Raw genomic sequence first — 26,725 nt, 5'->3', positions numbered from 1 at the left:
ATGGCATATGGGGCAGATTGTCAGCTGGAAGCTCAGTTGCAGCTGTGGGTCAGTGGCCTTGCTTTCTTTCCATCTAAACCTCCTCACTGGCCACTCATTAGGTTTTTCATGGTAGTTAACTTCCAAAACATCTTAAGAAAATTAAATATAAGTGCACAGTGTTTTTTATGCCTAACTTTGGAAGTCATAAAGCATCCCTTATAATCTGTACTTCATTGGCCAGGGCAATCTCGAGGGCCCACCCAAGTTCAAGGGGAGAGGACTTAGACTCCGTTACTTGATGGGGAATAACAATGTTCTGGAAGAGCATGTAGGACAGGCAATAACAATTGTTATGTTCACCTTTGAAAACTAATTTACCATACGACTATTGATTTGTCATCATGCAGAAACCTATTCTTTTTAGCTTTCCAAAACACTCTTAGAAATGGGCTTGTTGTTGCTCTTGTATCCTGAATCATTTTCTGTACATTTACATAATTACATAATTCTCTTCTGAATTGGAGCTTTCATAGCCTTAGAACTTAGCACCTCTTCTTATATTTTGTAAGCCAGAGTGTAAATCTATTGGTTGGATATATGAATGAATATTTGCTCTTCTCATGCCAAGATTTTCTTACAGCTTTTCTTATACTTAGAAAGGACCCTTTCTAGGAAAAGGAAAAATCATGAGAATAAGTCATAAGCATCTTTACTGTGTAATATTAGACTCTAAGCCCTATTTTTTACTTATTTTTTCTGTACTTCCATGACTGCATGTATATTAGAAGAATACAATTATTTAATGTCAGAATCTAAATGTGATCCATCTTTTTTCTACTGAAGATGATATTTTGGTATGATGACTATTTTGCTTAGTGTTTTTAATACTATTATTTTACTTAGATGTGTTTTTAATACTCATGACTTCAAGATACCCTAAATTTTTAAAGCAAAGCTTAAAAAATGATTAATGCAATCACAAGTTCTTTTTTTTTTTTTTTTTGTACTGAGTGGGAACTAAAATCTAGGTAATATGTAATATTCAATATTCTCTCTTACGCTTCTCTCTTATGCTTTTCTTTCTCTTCTTTATGGAATCTATAAGATTCTGAAACTTATCAGACTAGTGAAGCCAGACATTGCCTTTTACTTATTTTTTAAATATTTTATTTATTTGTTCATGAGAGACAGAAAGAGAGGGAGAGAGAGAGAGAGAGAGAGAGGCAGAGACACAGGCAGAGGGAGAAGCAGGCTCCATGCAGGGAGCCTGACATGGGACTCAATTCCAGGTCTTCAGGATCACACCCCGGGCTGAAGGCGGTGCTAAACCGCTGAGCCACCTGGGCTGCCCCAGACATTGCCTTTTAAAGCAGTGCTACTGAAGCCAAAATATAATGAAAAAATCCTTGAGGAATGTTCTTTGGGATACCTTGTTTACTGCTGGTTTTCAGTAGATTATTTTTTCCCTACAGATATTTAATAATTCTGTATTTAATTCTATTTTGTATTAAATTTGAACACACTTCTTGTTATATTTTTATGTTAATTTTCTCCCAGTAATTGTTGATTCAAATAATGAATAGTGTTTTGTTTGATTCATGTTATATACCAACCTGTTTTATTTTTCACACCATCCACTTTTGGAATAATATTTAGTATTCAGATATTCTGTTGAATAGTGCCTTTTGTATCCATTCATTCATAAATTTATATTTATTCATTTATTGTGCCTTTCATTATTATTCATTCAACAAGCATATATTGACCTCTTTCCATGTGCTTGACTCAGTGTTGTTTATAACCTTCTCTGAAGGTTACAACTTATTAGAGATTATCAATTTTTATTTTCAAATGTTAACTACAAACAGCAGTCTATTCAAAGATTAATTTATAAGAAGGCTTCTTTGGTAACTCACTTTTTTTTAAAGATTTTATTTATTTATTCATGAGAGACATAGAGAGAGAGAGAGAGGCAGAGGGAGAAGCAGGCTCCATGCAGGGAGCGTGACATGGGACTCGATTCCGGGTCTCTAGGATCCCACCCTAGGCTGAAGGCGGTGCTAAGCCGCTGAGCCACTGGGGCTGCCCGGCAGCTCACTTTTATAATAGTTTTCTGTTTATAATAATCACAAAGGATTTCTATATGAATTCATCTATTTGTATCCTGTACATTATATGGCATTTTTACACTATTTAAATCACTTCTCAATAATAATGTAATATTTCCATCCTTAGCAAATGGACTATAATGAGATTTGTATTGTGGTTCAAGACCAATAACAGGCCATAGATTCATGAAAATAAATCATTGGAGTTTTTATTGTTTATATCTGGTGGCCTGTTACATGAAGGCCCTTTTCTTTGGGTGCTCTTTGTTTCTGTGATTAGTCCTTCACTATAAGGCAGGTAGTTTCATTGTATTATTTTGGACCACCCAGGAAATTGTTGACAATGTCCATTCTTGGCTCCATGTCAGACCTACTGAATTAGAAACTCTTGAGAGGCAGCCTAGCAATCTATCAAAACTCTAGGTGATTCTGATAACACAGTAAAGTCTGAGAATAAGTGTTTTAAAAAAGAATTCCAACACATTTATATCTCTGTATTAAAATTTTGAGACATTCACAGGGTATAGTTGATCCAGATATAGTTGGTTTACACAGTTAAAATTAATAAGTAGAAGTTAATATAAGCTTACCTTGTTTTTGGTGAATCTGTTCTATGAGCTAAAGACACAAAGCACACTTGTTTATTTGTCAAATTATCTCATTCTTTAGGAAAAATATCAAATATACATGTGTTTATCATGCATGGATTTGCATTTAAAAATCAAATCTGTATGTAGTTTTATGATAATTACTCTGCACTAGTAAATTTCTCTCTGATTTATAATCAAATGTTTATCATTTTTGGTCTAATTTGGAGGAACTTTAGTAGGATAAGCAATTTTCTAAAGTCTATTCACAAGTAACAAACCCCATAATACTATGAGAAAAATAGGTAATATTTAATCAACACTTATTAATTCTAGGCCACTTTAAATATATTATCTCGAATAATTTTCACCAACATTCTGAAAATGGTATTATTCCTCCTCTTATGATCAGTAATCCAAGAGAAAATAGAAATGTTACATAATTTGCTATAGCTAGTAAAGTGTAGAACCACTTCAGAGTTGAGGCTTCGGAAACAACTTTTGTAACCAAAATGTTTCATTGCTTCAGTGGAAAATAACCTTGGGTCTGGTGTTAGAAAATTTAGGTCAGTGGTCCTGGAAGTAATGCACATTCTTTATCCCTACCTCAGAGCTATGGAAGCAGAAAGGATGTAGAACACAGCACTTTGTTTCAATAATCTCTTTAGATGATTCAGATATACTGTAAAGTTTGAAAGCCATGCATCTAGGTTTAAGACTATTTTATTTACCTTCTTTAGAATTTTGGACAAATCCTTAAATATTTTGAGTGAAATTCTTTCCTTGAAAGAGGGCTTGTAGGACTCTTTGTATGTTAGGTGGTTGTGAAAATTCTGAGGTTACTCAGGAGAAAGAATTTTGTGATTTGCAAAGTACTCTTCAGATGTTACTTGATCTGAATTAATCACAGCAGCCTGTGAACCACAACTGAATTTTCACCATGAGTTAATTCCTCCAGGAGGATGACATTATCTTAGGAACTTCGTTACCTTCTAAATCCACAGCTTTATTTGATCACAGTTGATTATGTGTCATCTTAGCTTGCTGTGTAATTCACAGCCAAACTTGAGGACCAGGACAAGATAGGATGAGGGTGCATGAGAAGGATCTGCCCAGCGTACCCATTTTAGAAGTTGAGCTCAGTACACATGTAGCCATGAGGAATTGCAGAGTTATTGGAAGAGGAAATTAGAGAGCTTGCTAAAATATGCTGCTACTAACCCTTACTTTCTTCTTCCTATTCCTGGTGCCTTAGAACTGATTCAGTCTTTTGTGCATAGCTCAATAACTCCATCTTCAGCGTGTAACACTAGCCCTGAGATTTGGAGTAGAGTACAAGGGCATTTGGGGTCACTTAAGGAAGTTTTCCAAAAGAGGACTATAGCTCCCAGTGAGACAAGTCCTCTAACCTGAGCTCTGAGACGCTAGTGAGGGAAGGATCAGGGGTTGAGCATTGCAGCTGGGTGGATCTGTGAAAGCTTCCCTTTCATATTCAAATGGAATCTCTCAGAATTCAGATGGATACAGATCTAGGATATTCTGTCTCTGCGTCTCTGTATTTTGTCCCTGTTTTTCTCTCTATCTCCCATTCTCTCTCTCACATACATACACACACATACTTGGGTACTAAAATTAAGACTGAGTAGGGGAGAGATGAGAGTGATGGTTTAGTAGGACCTCATGGTTGTAGTATAACCCAATGGCAAATAGTTCTTTTCTCTTCCTCAGTAGAGATGAGTCCCAAGAGTATGTTTCTGAGATGCTTTGGAGACAGTAGGCTTGATATAAGATTAGTTTATATTCCACTCAGATGCTTCCTCCAGTCTGCTAAAGTGCTATCCGAATTCTCCTTCATTTGCAGGTGTTCATTTAGTTATTAATAGAATGTACATCACTGATTAATAGAGTCAATAAAGAATAACTCCAAAGAATTAGGAGTAATTCTACAAACATTTTCTTTTTCAAAGAGAAAATTGTCCATACAGATGAATCTAGAAAGTTACTTCTGAGTCATATAACAAATAGGGTATATAAATATATATTAGTACATTCTTTTTCTGTGTTTGTATCTTCTAGAAGGTAAAATATATTGTTGCAGAGGGACAAGTATGTATTAGTGATGCATGAGAAAGTCAAAATTCTCTTTTATTTTAAAGATTTTATTTATTTATTTGAGAGAGAAAGTGTAGTGTGTGTGAGCAGGGAGAGGGACATAGGAAAAGACAATCTGAAGCAGATTCTGAGCTGAGCGAGGAGCCCCAATCAGGGCTTGATCTCATGACCAACCATGAGGTTATGACTGAGCTGAAACCAAGAGTTGACTGTGCCACCCAGGCGCTTCTCAAAATTCTCTTATGAAAACCCTGAATTTTTCATTATACAATATAAGAAAACAAATAAAAACCAAATAAAATATTGCCCCACACCCAAAATTTGAACTTATATATGAATTTAAGTGGAAAATGTGTGGAATTAATGTGTTGCACAAGCCAGATATTATTGCTTTCAGGGAACCAAGACACTTTACTATCCTTCTTGATATCAGAAGAACAAAATAAATGAGGGAATATGAAGTTATGGTTAGGTTTAAATGAGAAATGCTTGTCTACTTAGATCTTTTAATGCAAGATTGAATTTCTTTAGTGTGACATTATTTTATATTAATTTCCCCCCTAATTAATACCTTGCTGTTTTTAGACATAGTGGCAGTTGTGTTTTATATACCACAATCTATTTTTATTTTCAGTTAGTCTTTGACTCTCCAAATATTAAAATGAACTTAAAGTAGGTATTACTCATATGTTTTCAGAATGATTCATGTTCACCTCTAGTTCTTGGCATTCTCTATCAGGATTCATTGTGTTAACAAGTGAGTTTGAACAGTATTTCGGTATGTATAAAACACAATACTCACATAATTGTAAATATCACATTGTACAATAACTATTTATGAGTCTCTCACTTACTGTTCTAGTCTGGAAAGGGACTCTTTCTCATTTAGTTTCATGTTTGGCAAATCTCATATGCTCAATGACATTCTGCTGAATTTTAAAACTGAGTATTTCTTGAGTGGGATAGCTTTATTTAAAAAAAAAACTTTTATATATGTAGGGATGTTGAGAGTATCTGCAATTTAGTTCTTTATCTGTCATTTTATGGAGTCTGAACTAACTAGTGGACATGCCTAAATATATTGTTTTACTAGTAAAACTTGTTTTTCTTATTATTTTTATTTTTTTAATTTTGTCTTTGTTCTGTCCCAAGGTAAAGCATATATTCTAGGAAATTCATAAAAATTTGGTTGGGCTTAAAAGCAAAAAAAAAAAATGGTGTTGGGCTTAATATTTAGATCTAAGGTACATTAAGTGATATGATATGCCTTGGTTTCCTGAAAGAGGGAATATGCTCAGTTTATTCCCAGGTAATAGCTTACCATAAAAATGTGGCTGAGTGAGTTTCCTGTTGTAGTAGAAGTATCATGTGAAATTGATGTTCAAAGACTTATCTAAGAAGGCTAGCATTTTATGAAGTGTTCCTTTGGTAATGAAATGTTACTTCCCAAAGACACAAATAACTTTTTCATGTCCTTCAATCTTAGAAGTTATCAGAAGAAATTTAATGACATGCAAACTGTGCTAGAATTTTAGTTTTATTTATTGATACTCCCATCTATATACATAAATGAGATGTAATCATGTACCAGAGTACATTTATCTACGATTTCATGTCTAGGAATAGGTAAGAAACCCAGTTGTAAATGAAAACCGTTTGTTTTATCTTCTTTTCTTGCCTAAAGCCAACAATTGATTGACTGCTATAATATGAATTTAGAGGTAACTAAAATCCCAATATTGTTGAAACTATACTACTTTATAACCTGTCAGTTCTTAGTGATGCACATAAAAGCCAAATACGTTTTCAATTGCTCAGTGTATTGTGAAAAGTCTAATGGGGCTTTTTTTTTTTTCCTTACAAATTCTCCATGGGCTTTGAGTTACATCTTAAGGGCTCTGTTGTAGTTTTGCAATTAACCTGCCATAGTGAAGAGTACACACTGATATTTTGTTGTAGTTGCTTCTTTTTATTCTATATTCCTGCAGTATGTATTTACCAACAGCAATGTGTAGTAGCATTAGATGAGAAGAGGGCAAAGCTTTAATTTTGAGGGCTATTTTAGAATTCCCTGTGTGATTTTTGTCACTATCACTTCTACTGGAATATTGTGGTAAGAAAGCTTCTAAATTCTTAGTTTACAATCACAATTGTTTTTACCTCTTTCATTCTACTGTAACACCTCCATGATGGAAGTTTTTTGTTTTGTTTTGGGTGTGTGTTTGTTTTGACTAATGGAGATGATTTTTTCTATGCTCTTAGCTTCCTTGAGATGGCAGTATAAGCTATTTACTCTGGAATAAACTGCCCTTTTTTTCAAGAACAGCTACAGCTTTATTTGACACTAACAATGCATTGCATTGTTTCAGTTTTAAAAGTTCAAAATCTTATAAAGGCTAATTATATACTAAATATTATTCTGGGTGTTATTTTTTACAGTAGATTATTCAAATAAAATAATAATCATGTATGTACATTTTAAAGAGTATTAATTTTCATTTTGTGATTTTTTTTTCTCTTTCATTTTAAGTTACAAAAAAAAAGCTCACAGTAGGGGCGCCTGGGTGGCTCAGTTGGTTAAGCAGCTGCCTTTGGTTCAGGACATGATGCTGGAATAGAGCCCCACATCCCACATCAGGCTTCCTGCTCGGTGGGGATCCTGCTTCTCTCTCTCTCCCTCTGCCTCATACTCCCCCTGCGTGTGCATGCTGTGCACGCTCTCTCTCTCTCTGTCAGATGAATAAATGGAATCTTAAAAAAAAAAACCTCACAATATTTTACACAGTAATAAGAAATATCTAGGTCATGTATTTCTTTATACTAAACTCTGATTCTTGGAGACTATGGAAGAGAAGAATTGTAGTCAGTGAACTACAATATTCATGATCATTAACATATTATGTAGGAGGAAGACAGTACATTTTTTCTAAAAGTTTAGAAAATTAATATCTATATCTCATCTGTAAGTGATGAATGCAGCACCTTTTTATTTTTTTTTTAATGCAGCACCTTTTTAAAAATTATTTTTTTATTGTTAAATATATCCTGAGATTTGACATTTATAAAAGGAAAAGATCTTCCCAGCATCAAGGAATAACTAAATACATAGTAATTTATACCACAATTGTAGAAAGAGTGATGTGAGAAGCTAAAGGGTAATATTTCTTTTTTCTTTGAGAACAGAAAGTTAGCAAATTATTCATTATTCTTCCTTATGGAAAAATAATACTAACAATGATAATCATAAGAGGAAAGCATTGCATATAAAGCCTTATCACAAGTGCTTTTTGTGTATAGTCTCATCTAAGCCTTTCCAAAGTACATGACATTATTACTGTTGCTGGGAATTAGATTTGAGGAGATTGACGTCACTGGAAAATCAGAAATGGAACAGGGTATATTGGCCAGCCAAGGAGACTCCAGAGTCTGAGATGTTAACTCTGCAGAGATGGATTTTTGTATTAGAGGAGATAGTGACTTTGATACTTCTCTCTCTTTCTACCTCGGCATATCGGCTTTCTCCTTTTCTCCTTTTTCTTATGAATAAATCTTTTCTGTTGGTGGTGTGATAACTGTAGCTTCCTGTTCTAGTCTGAAAGTTGAAGGAAGATAAAGCTGTGGTACATAGATTCCACAGGACAAAATATATGTGCATTTATTTTCCCTGTAAAATAATTCATAATAATAATTAGTAATAAAGCTGATTGCATTTTTCAGTAAGTTGAGATATTTAATAAAGTTTTAGAGGAATTCTCCGTTGGAAAATCTGAATTTAATTCAGGAATTAAATCTAGATTTATTTCATGGTAGACTATTTTTAGTATAGAGCTTTTCTCTTTATTGGAAATATGTTGCTTTTACCAATTCCTATTCAATAGTGTTCGGAGCCCACGTGAGAGCTTAAAGCAGTTTTTTAAAGTTGATTTTTAATTGTTCAATAAATGCCATTTAGCCAAAACAATTTCATTTGAAGAGTACTGTAAAATTCATAGGATGCTTAAATTAAATCACAGTGACTCTCTTGTTTTTCATGCGTCTAGATATCCCCATCAGTGGTTGAATAAAAGTGTGTCTGTGTCCATTTGAGTAGAGAGAATATCTATCTGGGTCATCACATGGATGTCAAGGATGAGGCAGATGTTCTGTGCCTTGATCCCTTTGTCATTTGTTCAGGTTTATAAAGACCCAGGAATTACTTGGGCATTGGTTTAGATCACATTCTATTTATAGTAGGGTTATTTTATGATCTTTTGCATGGATAAAGAAACTTGAGTATATGAAGTAAGGGCTGATTTTGTTGTTACCTATTTGTTTCACCCTCTTCAAGAGTGAAAAGGTATGTTTGGCTTGTAAGAAAAATAAATTTCCTTGGATATATATGCTACTTGGATTAAAACAATACTCTGTAGTGTTATTAGATGATGTTGTTAAGCCTAAGCTTTTATTTGAAATAATATATAGACAAAATGACATCTCTTTTTTGTTTAAACCTGACTCATTTACAAGGGCACATACTGCTAAAAATAAACAATAAAAAGCTCTTCTTCATAGATATTAAATTATATGGCAGTCTTGTTGTCCACCACGTAGATGCTGCCAAAATTATAAGGCTCAGCAAAGAATGCAAATTGAATCATTAACATTGGAAATAAAAATGAAGAAATTGATTGGAATGAATTATGTTAGCTTTAATGAAAGCTTGGCAAAAAATTCTGCTTACTCATATAAATGGCCTACGTAAATGAGCAAGCAACCTTCTATTCTTAAAACATATGTAAAATACTTAAGGAATAAAGAATATGAAGTAAAATAAAATTAAATGAAAGGAAATATAATGATGAGATAAAATTAGCAAGACCATGTACAGGCATGGACGACACTGTATTTCTTTGTGCTTTTCTAAGTACTACAAACTATGTTATTTATTAGTTTCTTAATTATTTTTAACAGGGCATATTTATTAAGTAGCTATTAGTGTCAAAAATTTTTGAGTCTTTGGGTGCTTAGGTAACTCAGTTGGTGAAGTGTGCAACTCTTGATTTCAGCTCACGTCATAATCTCAGGGTCGTGGGACCAAGCTCCACGTTGGGCTCTGCACTAGGCGTGGAGCCTGCTTGAGATTCTCTCTCTCCCTCTACTCCACATACACTATCTCTTGCTACAAAAAAGAAAAAGTAAAATAGCTTGAGTCCTTTTGCTATGTATTTTTACATGCATTATACCACTTAATCTTTACCAGTGAAGTAGATAATATTTTTAATTCCCATTTTCATATATTAAATAGAAATTCAGAGAAAATACTCTGCAACTAGTGTTTTAATAGTTCACTTTAAGCTAATAAGAGATGCTTACCTTATTTCACACGAGATTGATGAGGATAGTACTTATATTTTATCACTAGTTTATCTTTCAGACTCTGTGCTTTAAGTTTTAAAGGCTTTTGATTTAAATTTTGGGATATTAGCAAAAATATGGAGTCCAAGCTTAATGGCCTATTCCTGTTGTTCATTGACAGTTGCTTTGACTTTTTTTGCGGTTATAAACCTATATATCTTCCCAGGTTGTGCATTTTTTGAATAAAGATAGAACTGTAAGATTGCCTGCTTACCAATTCTGATATAAAACTTTATAAAGTGGGAAAAATGAATTAGTATTCCTTGGATTTCAAATTCTAAGAGATTGGATACTGAAGAATTTTTCTGTCCCACTTCCTGTGAGGACACTGCTTTCAAGTCATAGGAATTTGATCTTGGACTTTACCTAATTAGTTGATAACTGATGATAGGTGTGTCCTAGTTTATCCCAGACCTTTGCACTATTCTCTGAGTATAACCTAGGTCCATGAAACAGGCTGACACTCAACAATACATCTGGGGATGAATACCAGTTCCTCCCGTTAATTAACATTTGACTGATCATAAATTATGATTAATTGTATGAATAATATTCAATTTGTAAGGAATCTAATGTACTTAAAAATGAAGATTTTAAAATATCTATAAAATATTTGACCTAAAAAATATATTTGACCTAATTATGATTAGTTAATTGGATTAAAAATGCAGTGATGTCTAACCTACATAAAAATTAAGATTTTTAATCAAATAGTTCTGTGAAATATGGATTCAAAAGTGAATATTTTAATTTTATAAGAATATTTCTGAGTTAGGAGACTAATATAATAAGTATGTGCTATAAAGATAATTAAATGAGCAAAGAGGTTGTTGGAAGAACATCAAGAAGAGATGTTACTACTCTGGTTGAGATAAGGAAAAATAAAGGAAAAATGATAGTGACTTCAATCAAAAGATACAGGAGCCCTAGTGGCCAGGGATTCTGCAAATCTATTGCTATTTGAACCTCCAGTGGAGTTGGTTACAAAGGGGCCCAGTTTGCTCCACGACCAGAAGGCCCTTGACGGTAAAAAGTAGAGTGACAAGGCTGGAAAAATTCTTGTACTTCATAGTATCAGCCATACATTGGAATCTTGAGAATGGCAGCAGATGGCCCCCAAGTTTCCCATTGCCATTCAGGAGAAGCAACAGATGATAATGTTTGCAGAAAAGACAATTTGACATTTCTAATTGAAATTGTTTATGTACTACTTAATGTGAATTATACTGTATAGTATATTCTGCTAATTTAACATCCTAGCATCACTTTTTGTAGGAAAATTTGTCTTCTCTTTTATATACTCCCATCCCTGCTGGAGGTTCACCATTGACAGGCATTGTTAGATAGGCCCTCTATAAAAAAGTTGTCTGCAATTTTTTTGCAGAATTTTTGAAAGATGACCTTGGTTATGATGCTATGTCTGTTTTTACCAAAATAGATTTGGGCAAATTCAAAATTGAGCAACTGATACACATTTCTCTCTCTCTCTGTGTGGTGTGTGTATCTTTCTATGTCTCTCCTTTTAACCACTTTTGGCATGAGGAATTAAAAATGAAATGAGCTATTAAGCCAAAATATAGTTAGAAAGTATAAAACAATAAAATAGACTCAAATTTTTCTGTGGTTCAGAATTGTCACTCTGATATTTTTACTCTTGTTGTGCTTGTACTGCTACAGTTTAACTCTATTTAATGGATTAGGAAGCTTTAATGACACCATTAAGTCCCTGAGAATTTTATCTAGAGATATTTAGGAATTAACATCTGTCACCTCAAAGACCCTCTTCTGTGACAATCAATAAAGACATTCAACTTTTAGAAATTCTCTTTTAGTAGATGAGGTAGAAATAACTGCATAGATAAAACACTCTCCCTTACTCAGATACAATATCATAAAGCTTTAAACGTTTGAAAAACAACTGGCCCTACAGTTTATCTATTTATTTATTTTTTGGCACATGGATATTTTCTTTTGTTATTCTTGTAGAACAAAATCCCATAGTGATCATCCACATTTGTAGAGAAATTGTATCCATTCCTCTGAACATTACAATTGATACTAAAGAAACAATAGGCTTTGACCAATCAGGATAAACCAATAGAAAGAGTACGTATTCATTTATGTTTTCTGTGATTGTATATGCTTTCATGTTGTTTCATCACTTTATGTAGGTATAGAAGTATAGAGAACAGTACAAATTAAAAGGGAAAGAAAATGTTTTCTGTAAAATGATTGCTTAAAACAGAAAATACAGCAGAAATACAGTGGTGTTTGGAATTGTAGGAGGTGACACTATAAAATGGCCAGTTTATACTGGGACCAGCAGAATTATAGGGACCATAAGTTTAATCCCAGCTCTGTCATTACTTAAGTCTGTAAAACTGGAAGAGTTACTTAGCCTCTCAGGCTCTCTCCTCATCTCTTTCTGTGGAACTGTAAAATTGAACACTGATATGTATGAGAAGTTCTTTGGCAAAAGTAGATCCTTAAAACATGGTGACTGCCTTCTCAGTGAAATGTAGCTCATGTGCTACAGGACGGATTAACTAAGTGTATGTAAAATATTAGGGAAATGAGCAGCAGTAATTAAAATTATACCCAAATTTATATTTTTAAGATTTATATATTTATTCATTAGAGACAGACTGAGAGAGAGGCAGAGACACAGGCAGAGGGAGAAGCCAGCTCCCCACAGGGAGCCCATTGTGGGACTCAATCCCAGATCCTGGGATCAAGACCCGAGCTGAAGGCAGGTGCCCAACCGCTGAGCCACCCAGGCATCCCACCCAAATAAATTTAGAATTAAAATACTATGCAGTTTAAAAGAAAGAATTTACAGTAGAATGTATAATTTTCATCATGACTATCATCAGCATTATTGTCATTAGACATTGTTTTAGATCATCATAGCTTTGTAAAATGAATGCCATTTAAAAAATCATTGTTAAAAAATTGGCTAGTACCCAGAAATATCATCAGGTTAAAGAAGTGTATTTTTAATATAATTCTGAAATCACTATATGGAATATTTGGAAATGGTTTTTGGAGACTAGCCAATCACTAAGGAATTATAGAAATAATTAGCTTTATTAAATACCTTATTTTGTTTCCTAGAATCTGCTGCATGTTCATTTAGTTTGCAGATGGTTTTAATTTGTGGTGGTTTAAATAAAAAGAACTATATGTTCAGTTATACAAACAAGTAAGAAGCAATATATCTGAAAGAATTTTATAGATTGTCCCCATAGAAATAAATATGGTCTAGAAGTCTTAAGATTCTAAATATCTAATATATCAAAATAGTTACAGAATATCTAAGATGTGTTTATGATAATTTGGATATATTTGGGAGATAATTACTGATTTCTATCAGGCTGTGCTTTGCCTATCAAAAGGTTGGATTTTTTTTTAAAAAGAAGTATATACATTGATTCTGGAGTCTGTGAACATAAATAGATCTGAGATTATCAAAGCTCATTGCTTTTTGTGATGCATCTTGCATGGAGTTTATTTAGAAGTCTTGGTAAAAGAGAATCAAAACAAGGAAATGTATTTCTACTTTTGTGAAATTTATGTCTTAGTTAAGCTTGGGGATAAAGAAAAGCATAGAATAGATCATTTGTTTTATTTTTTGGTAAGATAATAAATAATTTCTTTTTAAAAGAAATACTCCATACCAAATATGCGATTTGAAGAAAACATTCAATTTGAGAGATACAGTGAAACATATACCCATGTGTATTAAATATATACATGCTTTATAATATTCATAACTAATCTATTCTGTTACATTTTCTGGATTGAGATCATAAGAACAGCAAATGTTCAGGTATTAGAGATTCTTAAAATTATTCTGATCCCTCAAAAAATATTTAAACACTGTCTGCATGTAGTTGAAAATTTGAAATGGCTGATATCTTTTGAATGGACTTCATATTTCTAACCTTATACTTTTGAAAAAACAATATAGTGCTTTAGAGTGCTTTTGTGTGTGTGTGTGTGTGTGTGTGTGTGTGTGTGTGTATTTCTCTAGTTACAGAGGATAGTATTTGAAAAGTTATCTTATTTCTGGATGGTCTCAAGTTTTCTGACAGCTTTGTCTTGATTTAAAATTACCCCAATTTCACAGTTCATTATAAGGTCAACAACCTAGTGCTACCTTATAGAAACCAGTTGAAACATATTTTAGGGGACGCCTGGGTGGCTCAGTGGTTGAATGTCTGCCTTCAGTTCAGGGCATGATCCTGGGGTCCTGGGATCAAGCCCTACATGGGGCTCCCGGCAGGGAATCTGCTTCTCCCTCTGCCTATGTGTCTGTCTGCCTCACTTTCTTGGTGTCTCTCATGAATCTATAAAGATAAAATCTTAAAAAAAGAAACATATACTAGTGAGATAAGAATATTTTTACTAATTTATGAGAATGATAATATTTTTCCCTAGCTCTCTTACTAAGAATTTCTTTTAAAGCAGTAGATGTTTTAAAGCTGTGTAGTATCTTTTTGGCTTAGTATGTTCTTGCAAAAACACTAAATGTTCGTGATGATAGTAAGACCATTACAAGTCTTGGCTGTTGTGTTGGTTTGTGTCCAGGTGGTATAGTGGTGCTGCTTTTATGTTTATTTTTTCTCCACCAATGATAATAAAAAATTAGTGGCCATTTTTTAGATACAGTGGTATAGTATTCTTTTGGTACCAATGTGTGGGTATCGCACACCTAGATAAGTGTATATATAACATATATACACTTTTTCTACCTCTGTATGTGCATGTTTATTTGTAGAAAGATTTTTCCATAATATGAAATGTTTAAAATATATTATTCTTTATGATTTAACACCAAGAAGATTTCCATTCCATATGAAAGGGAAAACATAAAACATAACCCCAGTGTTATGGGCATCACTGCCATCCTTTCATATGTTTCTTTTTTTTTTTTTAACTTAGTATTAAAGTAATTCACCACTAGTTGGACTGGGAAAATTTTTTTCAAATATTTAAATTTTAGGAGGGAAAATTATTCCTATGCCATGGAAATATATCTCTATTCAGTAATTGATTGGCTTAAAGTAAAATTTGTTATTTCTACTGCATAGACAGATAATTGTGACTATGGCATTTACAGGAGTTTTGATAAATATTGCAAATCAGGATAGTTTGAATTTTGTCATATTATTGTCCCATGTAATTATGTTATTGATGAAAATAGTTTGTTAGAAAATGACCATCAAAGAAAATAACACAATATTTTCTTCTGCCTTTATTTGAAAAATTAGAGAGCTACCATAGGTTCTTGGATCTGGCTCAAGATATTTCTTGTTCACATTTAAATGGAAGAGAAAAAAACCATCTCTAGTCATAGAAAAGAAAATTGGCCAGATGGACTTCCATCTCTACACCTGGATCACTACAATGTGTGCCTAGAACAATAAAAATGCATGACTGATGACATTTGCACAATATGAAGTTATAATTACGTGTAGAGAATTCTGAGGGTGATTTATTTCAATTTGATCAATAGCTGCTAGAACTTCAAATCATCTGGAAATACTTTCGAAACAAAAAAAATTAAATGAAACATTGTGACAAAGGAAAAAATCATGAAGAAAGTATTAGACAGCTATTGTCTATTTTTGCTCTAAACACAGCAATAGTAATGCATATAATGAAATATCTGTATCCAAATCATAACCACTGGAAACAAAAGGAAAAATAAAAAAAAACTTGTATGCATGCAGATACAAACCAATAATCTTCAATGTAGTAGAATTTTTTTTGCCTGCCCAATTTTTAATTTTCCTTTTATTAGCATTTTGATGAAGGGATAATTCCTATAGAAACCAATCAGCTGTAATGTCACTTGTCACTACATGAAGGAGCACATGAAATAAACTCATCCAGTCCTTTGCACTGTTGCAGGACTTTGACTCTTCAGTGGGTGACACAGGGAACAGAGCAATCACTCAGTGTAGTGGTGGAATCAATGAGTTGAGTGTACCGCACCTGCTCTGATATTGTTGCTATGGTTTTTCCTTCCTGATTTTTAGAGCTACTTTGGCACCAACTTGGTACTTAGCTGGCTCTCAAGCCTCCAGCCAATTCCAGGAGCTGGGTTACATCTCTAATACACTTCCAAAAATTTCCTTTTTAAAATTTAGCTAGATTTGGGATGCCTGAGTGACTCAGTCGGTTGAGCATCCAGTCTTGGTTTCTGCTCATGTCATGATCTCATGGGTCTCCCCATGTTGGGCTCTGTACTCATAGGGGAGTCTGTTTAAAGATTCTGTCTCTCTCTGCCTCTCCCCGTACTCTCTATCCTCTCTCTTCCCCTCCCTCCAAAGTAAATAAATCTTTGAAACTTAGATAGGTTCCATTTCTGGTGTTTGCAACCAATTATACTAACTGATGACTTTAAATTTTATTACTTAATGCCATTAAGTTCGATTTTCATGGGACAATACATGTGAACACCTGATTATCTAAAGAATCTCTAAAATAATTGAGAAATTACTTAATTTTCTGTCTACTCATCTGCATGTGTGTACCATCTTCAGATTACAATGAATTTTTTAACCTAAAATGAAATATATCCTATTAACAAATTTCTAAGTGGATACTACAGTGTTGTTAACTATATCTGCATTGTTGTATGGTAGATCTCTAGAACTTTTTCATTTTGCATGACTGATACCTCTTACCCATTACATAGCAAATCCCTATTTCTCCTTCCCTCCAGCCCCTGGTTTTACTTTCTGCTTCTATGAGTGTGACTACATTAGATACCCTATAAAAAGAAGAATCCTGTAGCATTTGCTCTTCAGTGGCTGGCTTATTTCACTTAGTATAGTCCTAAAAATTTATCCACATTGTAGCATAAAACAGACTTTCCCTCATATTTAAGGCTAAATAGTATTCCATTGTATATAGGCCATATTTTCTTATCATCCATCCATCAATGGACATTTAAGTTGTTCTACCTCTTGGCTATGGTAAATAATGCTGCAATGAACATGGGTGTGCAGATACCTCTTTGAGATAGTTTTTACTTCTATTGGATAAATAAATACCCAAAAGTGGGAATTCTGCATCATCCTTTGGTTCTATTTCTAATTTTTTTTGAGAAACCTTCATATTGTTTTCCATAGTAGCTGCACCAGTTATATTCCTACCAATAATACTCGAGGGTTCTAATTTCTCCACATACTCACTAAAATATGTTATTTTCTGTTTTTTTAAATATATACATTTATAATGGCCATCCTAGCAGATTGAAGTGATACTACATTATGGTTTTGTTTGGCATTTTTAAAAATATTAGTGATGTTGAGCATCTTTTCTTATGTCATTTGTATATCTTTGTTGGTTAAATGTCTATTGAATCCTTTGTCCATTTTAAAATCAAATTATTTGGGGATCCCTGGGTGGCTCAGCGGTTTAGCACCTGCCTTTGGCCCAGGGCGTGATCCTGGAGACCTGGGATCAAGTCCCACATCGGGCTCCCTGCATGGAGCCTGATTCTCCCTCTGCCTGTGTCTCTGCCTCTCTCTCTCTTTCTCTCTCTCTGTCTCATGAATAAATAAAATATAAAAAAAAATTTTCTTCTTTTGTTATTGAGTTGTTTCAATTCAGTTCCTTATATGTTTTGAATATTAAGCCCTTACTAGATATATGTTTACAAAAATATTCTCTTACTCTGTAGGATGCTTTTTCATTCTGTTGATTGTTTGCTTTGCTATACAGAAGCATTTAAACTTAATATAGTAATTTGTGTCTATTTTTTGCTTTTGTTTCCTAACTTTTTGGTGTCATATGCAGGAATTCATTGCCAAGACCAATGTTATAAAGCTTTTCCTCTACAATTTCTTTTAGAAGTTTTATAGTTTCAGGATTTCTGTTTAAGTGTTTATTCTATTTTGAGTTGGTTTTTGTGTATGGTGTTAGAGATAAAGATTCAGTTTCATTTCTTATCATGTGGATATCCAGTTTATAGCATTTATTGAAGAGACCATTCTTTTGCTATTGTGTAGTTTTGGCTACATTGTCCAATATTGTTTCACCATATGTATGTGGGTTTATTTCTAGGCTTCTATTCTTTTCATTTGGTCTATATGTTTGCCTTAATGCCAGTACCACATAATTTTTATTACTGTAGCTTTGTAATATGGTTTGAAGTCAGGAATTGTGAGGCCTCCACTTTTGTTCTTCTTTTTCAAGATTATTGTTGTTGTTTTGCTATTCATAGTCTCTTGTGATTTCATGTGAATGTTAGGATTTTTTTTTTTCTAGTTATACAAAAACTGCCATGGGGATTTTGATAGGGATTTCATTGAATTTGTAGATCTCTTTGCATAGTGTGGACCTTTCAGCATTAAGTATTTCAGCTCATAAACACAGTATTTTTTCATTTGTGTCTTCTTTCTTTCATCAGTGTTTTGTAGTTTTCATTGTAAAGTCTTTCACCTCCTTGATTATTTATTCCTAAGTATTTTATTCTTTTTGTTGCTATTGTATTTTTCTAGCTTTATAGACATCTACTTGACAAATAAAATTATATATATTTAAGAAATACAGTGTGATATTTTGATATATGTACATAATGTGAAATGATTCCCCAAATCAAGCTAATTAACATATCTATGACATTGTTACTTTTTTTCTTTTTTTTTTTTTTGGTGTGATGGTGGGAATACTTAAAAACTCCTACAGCAAATTTCAAGTACACACTCTAGTACTTTTTTCTTTTTAAGAATGTATTTATTTATTTGGGAGAGAGAGAGAGCAAGAGTGAGCATTTGCATGCGATAGAGCAGGAGCAAGGGGAGAAGCAGAGGAAGAGGGAGAAGCAGGCTCCCCACGGATCAGGGAGCCTCATAAGGGCTCAATCCCAGGACCCTGGGATCATGACCTGAGCTGAAGGCAGATGTTTAACCTACTGAGCCCCTCAGGTACTCCCTTTAATTGTACTCACAATGCTGTCCTTTAGATATTTGGAACATACTAATCCTGGATAATTGAACCTTTGTATACTTTGGCCAGCCATCTCCCTATTTTTCCTAGCCCTTAACCCCTGGCAAAAGCCATTCTACTTTCTCCTTTTATGGCTTGTATTTCTTTAGATTCCACATATAAGTGAGATCCTGTACAATTTGTTTCTTGGCGTCTGGCTTATTTTATTATAACATCCTGTAGGTTCATTCCTGTTGTTGCAGATGATGGGTTTCCTTCTTTGTAAGACTGAATAATATTTTCTTTGTATATATACCACATTTTTTTATCCATTCATCCACTGACCGACAGGTTGTTTCTATATCTTGGCTATTGTGAACAACACTGCAGTGAACATGGGAAGGTACAGATACCTCTTTAAGATTTAGATTTCATTTCTTTTGGGTACATAGCAAGTACCAATTCAAATTTTAATTTGAGGAGAACCTCATTACTTTTTTTCCATAATGGCTCTACCATTTTAAATTCTTACCAGCAGTGCACAAGGGTTCCTTTTCCTCACATTCTCACTAATACTTGTTATCTTTTATAATAACCATTCCAACAGTGTGAAGAAATATGTCATTGTGGTTTTGATTTACATTTCCCTGATTAGTGATGTTGAATACTTTTTCATATACTTGTTGGCCTTGTTTTATGTTTCATGTTATATGTTTTATATGTTATATGTTTCATATACTTGTTTGAAAAATATTTATTTTTTATCCATTTAAAATATTTGGTGGGGGGTATGCACCTGGGTGGCTCAGTCAGTTAAGCAGATGACTCTTGATTTTGGCTCAGGTCATGACTTCAGGGTCCTGGGACAGAGCCCCTTCTCTAGCTTCCTGCTCATCAGGGAGCCTGCTTCAGGATTCTCCCTCTCTCTCTGCCCCTTCCCCTGTTTGCATGTGCTCTCTTGTTTTCTTTCTCTCACTCAAATAAATAAATAAATCCTTAAAAAATAAAAGTAAATAAAATCAGGACTTTTGTGTGTGTGTTTTTTGATATTGAGTTGTTTGAGCTCTTTATATATTCTGGATATTAACTCTTTACTTGATATATATAGTTTGCAAATATGTTCTCCCATTCCATAGGTTGCCTTGTCACTCTGTTAATCATTTTGTTGTTGTTGTGCAGAAGCTTTTTAGTATGACAAACCTACCTATTTTTGCTTTTGTTACCTGTGCTTTCAGTGATGTATCCAAAAATCGTTGCCTAATCTAAAAATCATTGCTCAGATCATTGTCAACAAGATTTTCCTTCTGATTTCTGCTACTGGTTTTATTATTTCAAGTTTTACATTTAATCGTCAGTATATAGAAACACAACCAATATTTTATATTGATTTTGTATTGTGCTAGTTTGCTGAATTCATTTACTAATTCTAAGAGCTTTTTTTTAGAGCTTTCTATATTTAAGATCATGTCAGCTGTGAACACAGATACATTTATTTCTTCCTTTACATTTTGGATTCCTTTATTTTGCTTGCCTTATTGCTCTGGTTAGGACTACCAACACTGTTAAATAGAAATGGTGAATATGGTCATCTTTGCCTTATCTTTGATCTTAGAGGATAAGGTTTCAGTTTTTCACTATTGAATATGATGCTAGCTGTGGGCTTGTCATAAAAACTCTTTATTATATTGAGGGAATGTCGAAGTCCACATATTCCTAATATGTCATATGTGGCCTTTATTATATTGAGGTCCTTGTATTCCTAATTTATTGACTGTTTTTACCATGAAAGGATGTTGAATGTTGTTGACTACGATTTTCTGTATATCTTGATATGTTCATGTGATTTTTATCTTTCATCTGTTAAAGTGGTGTATCACATTAATTGATATTCCTATGTTGAAATATCCTTGTATACCAGAAAAAAAAAAATCCCACTTGGTCATCATGTGTGATTCTTTTAATGTACTATAGAATTCCATTTGCCAGTGCCTTGTTAGGGACTTTTGCATTTATATCCATCAAGATTATTGGCCTGTAGTTTTATTCTCTTTAAGTGTGTTTGCCTGGCTTTGATGTCACAGTAATGTTGGCCTCATAAAATGAGTTTGGAAGTGTTCCTTCCTTTTCAGTTCTTTGGAAGAATTTGGAAAGGATTGGTGTTAATTCTTCCTTAAATGTTAGGAAAATTCACCAGTGAAGCTATCTGCTCCTGAACTTTTCTTTGTTGCAAGGGTTTTTGATCACTGATGCAGTCTCCTAACTAGTTACGGGTCTGTTGAGATTTTCCATCTTTTCATGATTTAGTTTTAGTAGGTTTTATGTTTCTAGAAATATATCCAAAGCCAGGCCTTTCTGTTCTGTCATCTTGCTGATCAGACTTTATTAATTTCTAAGTGCAGCATGGTGGGGAACATAATCTCACAGAGCATTGGCTGTAAACATTAAAGTTATAATAAATATTTGAAACTTGAATTAGTTATGTATTACTGCATAACAAATCACCCCTAAGCCCAATGACTTAAGATGTCAATGTTTATTATCTTGTAGTTTCTATGGGTTAGGAATCTGGGCATGGTTTAGCTGGAATCTAACTCTGGTTTTCTCACAACACTGTGATCTAGGTGTAGGCTGGGGCCACAGTCATCTCAAGGCCCTTCTGGTCTAGGATCTGTTTCCAAACACCTTTATGTGGCAGTCGCTTGGATTCAGTTCCTCGTGGGCTATTAGATTAAGGTCTAAGTTTCTCTCTGGCTGTTAACTGGAGGCTGCCCTTAGTTCCTTGCCTTGTGAATTTCTCTATATGGCAGCTCACACAATAGCAATAGCATTATTGATTTCAACAATGCAAACAATTGATAGATCAAGGGAATGTTCAAGAAGGACAGAAATCACAATATTTAGTTACCAAATCCCAGAAGTGGCATCCCACTATTTTTACCATATTCTTTTTGTTAAAAGCAGATTACTGGAGATCCCTGGGTGGCTCAGTGGTTTAGCTCCTGCCTTTGGCCCAGGGCTTGATCCTGGAGTCTTGGGATCGAGTCCCACATCAGGCTCCCTGCATGGAACCTGCTTCTCCCTGTGCCTGCCTCTCTCTCTCTTTCTCTCTCTCTCTGTGTCTCTCATGAATAAATAAATAAAATCTTTAAAAAAAAAGCAGATTACCAGAGCAAATCCATACTCAAGAGAAGATCATACAGCGGTGTAACAGGAGATCATGGTGACCATTTTGAAGCTGCTACCACAGAAGTTACCTAGTTATTTTGGATTATCTAGTCAAATTAAAAGAGAATTATATGACACATCCACTGTGTTGTTGAAAAGTTTGTATGAAATTTGATAAGTTGATTATATACCCTGAGGCTTATACTGTTTATTTACAAAATGAAGGTAACGATTCCTACCTCATAAGGGTGTATAATGTATATGAGAAAGCTTTTAGTATGTAAAGTGCTATAGAGATAACTAATGGATATTGCTAATATACTATATACTCATCTGGATTTCATGGTTGAGTAAAATATTTGAATGACTATTTCACACTCAGAATTTGAGAAATAAATTATCTGTTCAATGTGGAAGAGTTAAATAAAAATATTAACTAAAACTTTTTTAAATGAGAAAAATATACTGTTTAGTCAGCCACTGTCTGGATAAACATGGAGTGAGTATGTGAACCTGCGAATAGTTCTGTTTGGATAATATAGTAAGTAAGGGACAATGGTGGAGGACAAGGTCAGAAATGTAGTTTTGGCCCCGAATATCTGGCCAAATGGTCTGGACTTTTTCAGGGAACATGGTGGGAACTTTAAAGATTTATGAGCAAAGGAGAAACTAATTTAGGCAGATTTATCATTATTGTGTTAATCATACACCAGTGTTTCAAATATTGTCTATAGCTTCCATTTTTGGAAGAGTTTTATTTTCATATAGTACTTTTTTGACTGGGATTGCTGTAGAATAAGACAGTATCTGGGGAACATTATTACATAATCTGTATTTAGCTTCGATAGGCAAACTGTGGCAATAGGAGTTGGAGCTAGATTGAGAGAAAAAAAGAGAAACCTCATCCAATGCTAAATATTACCCCTACCAAGTATGCATTATTTACCAGGCACTATTAGAAAAACTTTGCAGGATTATCTCATTTTATCTTCATGACAGTCATATAAGGTCTGTTTTATTGTTATCTTCTTCATTTTATAGATCAGTAACTTGAGATTCTGATAGAGTCAGTATCTTGCCTCATATTATAGAACTTATTAGTTGAGAAATCAGAATTTGAATCTGCTGGTGTGGTTCTGGAGGCTTACTACCAAAAGTGCCATCTGCAGGCCAGCAGCATCTGACCCCACTTGGGAGATCAATTAAAATGCAGAATGTCTGGCCTCTGCCCAGATCAGCTCAACCAAAGATCCTCAGGCATTCTGTAGGCCAATTTTTGAGCACTTGACTGTTTTACTATTTGTAGAATAAATTCAAAAGAGACAGAATTACTTGTAGCAACTTATTGTGGAGGGTAAAGATTTCCTAGGTTTTATTATGAAGTTATTCCAAGAAATATTGTGATGTCTTTGGACTCTATAACTGAAGCTATCTAAAGCAGTAGTAATGTGATTTTACTTACAAATCCTCCTCCTCCAAACACTTATCTCATTTCTGACCTTTGATGTATTTAACTGAAGGCTGATATGTATGATAAGTGATGCATTATGACCCAGTCAGAGGATGAGTGTGAAGTGCCTTTTTATTAGAGCTCATTTAGCCCTGTCTTCAAATTACCAATGAGGAAATTGAGGTTCCAAATGGGAAAAGTCACTAAAGTCATGGCTAAGAGGTAGTGTTCTATGTGGATATCTGAAATTATAGTCTCTTCAGTACCCTTCTAAAAATTTCAAGAGAAGGATAAAGTTATAAAACAATTCCCTGACAAGATTCAGACAGTTGAATTTGAGGAACACTTTTCTACAGTGCTGATTTTCTGGGCTTCGTATGTATTTGTTTGAAATGGGAAGGAGCTAGACATCCAAATAGAATAATGATTTCAGTGAGGTGAAATAATTGAAATTGTCAGGACAGATATATCTATACATGAGTATATCATTCATTTATTTACAAAAGAAAATTTTATTAAGTTCTTACAATTGATATGTGGTATAGTACATTTGAGTTTGAGATATTTTTAGGGCAGCCAGAATTATATGGGTATCAGCTAAGCAGTTGTATTTATGAGTCTGAAGGTGTGGAAGAGAGATGTGTCATTGGAACTGAACAACACTTGAAGCCCTGGTTATGGATGATATCATTCATGAATGTGTGATGGGTTTTGCAGAGTGGGAAGTCAAGCAGTCTGTGGTCTGGGAACTAACACCTGGGGAAGAATAATATTTATGAAGAAAGTAGAAAGCAAGGGATGCAAACAACTGGAAAAGAATTTAAAAAAAAAAAGGAGAACAACCAATGTGGAGGAGTACTGTATGAGTCAACAATAAAGAGGTAATTTAAGATGAAAGGCATAAATAATCATGTCAAGTGGTCCTTAAAAGGCAAGTAATAAAAAGAATCAATATCAATTTAATTAAAAGTATGTAGTTACCATGGAGAGAATAATTTCTGAGGAGTTTGGAAGAAGTGGAAGGAATGCCTAGGAATCAAGAAATAGAGACAGTATTTTAAACTACATTTTGAAAATCAGACTTCTTGAAGGATATGTATAGATAGGGGAGTAACTTCAGTGAGACATTCCTGGAAAGAGGTTTTTAAAGAAAACTTGGTGAGATTAAGGACATTTGAATAAATTTCATGCTGAAAAAAAATTCTATTGAGAAGTTGAAGATTCATATGATGGCAAAATCCAAGCTAGGCCTTCCTTATACTTCAGTTTCTACTTTGGATTCATAATGGATTTAGGATGTACCTTGGAATTGGGACAAAGGATGCTTACATGTGTAAGAGGTCTTCAGTGAATGTGGGGCAAAGAATGGTAAGGAAGTGAAAGGAAATATCAAACTGTGGCAATTGGAAAAGATTTTTTTCACTAGTGAGCTGGCACCATGTCAGGTGATCCAAGAAACTTAAAAATTAGGTGTGTCTAAGCCTTAAAGAGGAAGGAAATTCTAACACGTGCTGCAGTATAGATGAGCCTTAAAGACATGATGCTAAGTGAAATAAGCCATTCACAAAAATACATACTGCATGATTCCATTTATATGAGTATCTAAAGTAGTCAAATTCACAAAAAGTAGAATGGTGGTTGTCAGGGCTAGGGAGAGTAAATAACAGGGATATGTTTAATAGGTATGGAATTTCAGTCTTGCAAAATGGAAAAGTTTGGGAGACTGCACAACAGTTTGAATATACTACTACAACAATTGAAGAATATGCTGCACAACAAATTGAATATAATACTACTGAATTATACTCTTAAAAATACAAAAGGTGGTAAATTTTGTGTTATTTGTGTCTTAACACAATTAAAAAAAGTTAAATGTCTACATTTCTGCCTCCATTGGAACCTGTTTAGAAGACAGTTTCCTTTTTTTTTTTTTTTTTTGAGTGGAAAGAAAGCTTTCCTTTCCCTATATTAGGAAGGAGTATGAGATTTATCTTCTTATGTGTATAAAGAGACTAAATTAGTAATTGACATAACTAATATATGAAGCTATTTTCTGTACTCATACACAATGTCTTACCATAAGTAAACAATACAGGCAAATCCAATAAAATAGCTGCTAATATTATTTACTCCATCTGTACTCAAAAAAGTTCAAATTAAAACAGTGAACAAAATTGGAACCTAGAAATGATCATGGATTAGAAGATTAGAAAGGATTAAAAGGGATTAAAAAAGAAAATCTCAAGCTGACAAGGCTGCAGGTAAGCTCTAATATATAGTATGACTGGAAAAGTAAGTCTATGCAACTAATTTACCACCACTGGAAGATGATGTGTTAGTTATGAATCTAGATCTCTTAAAGATTTATACCTTCACATTGTAAGTTCACTTTTAAGAACATATCTAAAATAGTTAAAATATATATACATAGAGAGAGATATTCTGGAAATATAACACTATGAGCGTTTCTCAAAGTGTTATAAACAGTATTTTAATAATTGGATTTTATAATGATTTAGCCATTCCCTTATTGTATGTTTTATAAAGTAATAGACTACCATACAAACATCAAATGCAACTTTCTAAAGTTGGTTAATGGTCTTAGAAATTCTCATGACATAATATTGAATGAAAATTCTATTCACCCACCTATCCAGAGAGCCAGTTAGCCAGCTAATTTTATTAATGACTATTGCGTATATAGTTCCATATACACACAAAATAGGTAATACAGCAAAATATAATTACGCTATTATTTGCCAAGCTATGAGACTATGTGTTTTTTCAAATTGTAGACAACGGGAATGTATTTCTTTGGTAATTAGAAAAAGAAATCCTTATTTTAAAACGTTTTAGAAGCAAGTAATTATATTGTGTGAAGGAGTACTGACAATAGCTTCAGTTAAGATTATTCTCCAGACAAATTTGATTGTCTTCTGTTAATATACCTTTTATGGTTACTGAGAATTTGGTTTCTTTTTTTT

General features: G+C 33.7%; 1 protein-coding gene and 1 long non-coding RNA gene across 11 annotated transcripts in view; one reads left to right on the top strand and one right to left on the bottom strand.

Annotated features, from left to right (window-relative positions):
• Positions 1 to 3,671, bottom strand: part of LOC112649599 (uncharacterized) — a 43,021-nt gene extending 39,350 nt beyond the window's left edge. Inside the window, exons 1-2 of the long non-coding RNA XR_003129660.3 lie at positions 3,409 to 3,671; positions 2,681 to 2,708 (exon numbers count right to left, since the gene is read on the bottom strand). This is a non-coding gene — a long non-coding RNA (uncharacterized LOC112649599). The remainder of the gene's footprint in view (positions 1 to 2,680; positions 2,709 to 3,408) is intronic.
• LINGO2 (leucine rich repeat and Ig domain containing 2) overlaps positions 1 to 26,725 on the top strand; it is a 1,134,307-nt gene that overhangs the window by 48,064 nt on the left and 1,059,518 nt on the right. The gene's annotated exons all lie outside the window — the stretch shown is intronic.

Source organism: Canis lupus, chromosome 11 (assembly GCF_003254725.2).
Source record: "Canis lupus dingo isolate Sandy chromosome 11, ASM325472v2, whole genome shotgun sequence".
NCBI lineage: Eukaryota > Metazoa > Chordata > Mammalia > Carnivora > Canidae > Canis > Canis lupus.
Note: the sequence above shows the minus strand (reverse complement) of the source record. Positions and strands in the feature narration are given on the sequence as shown.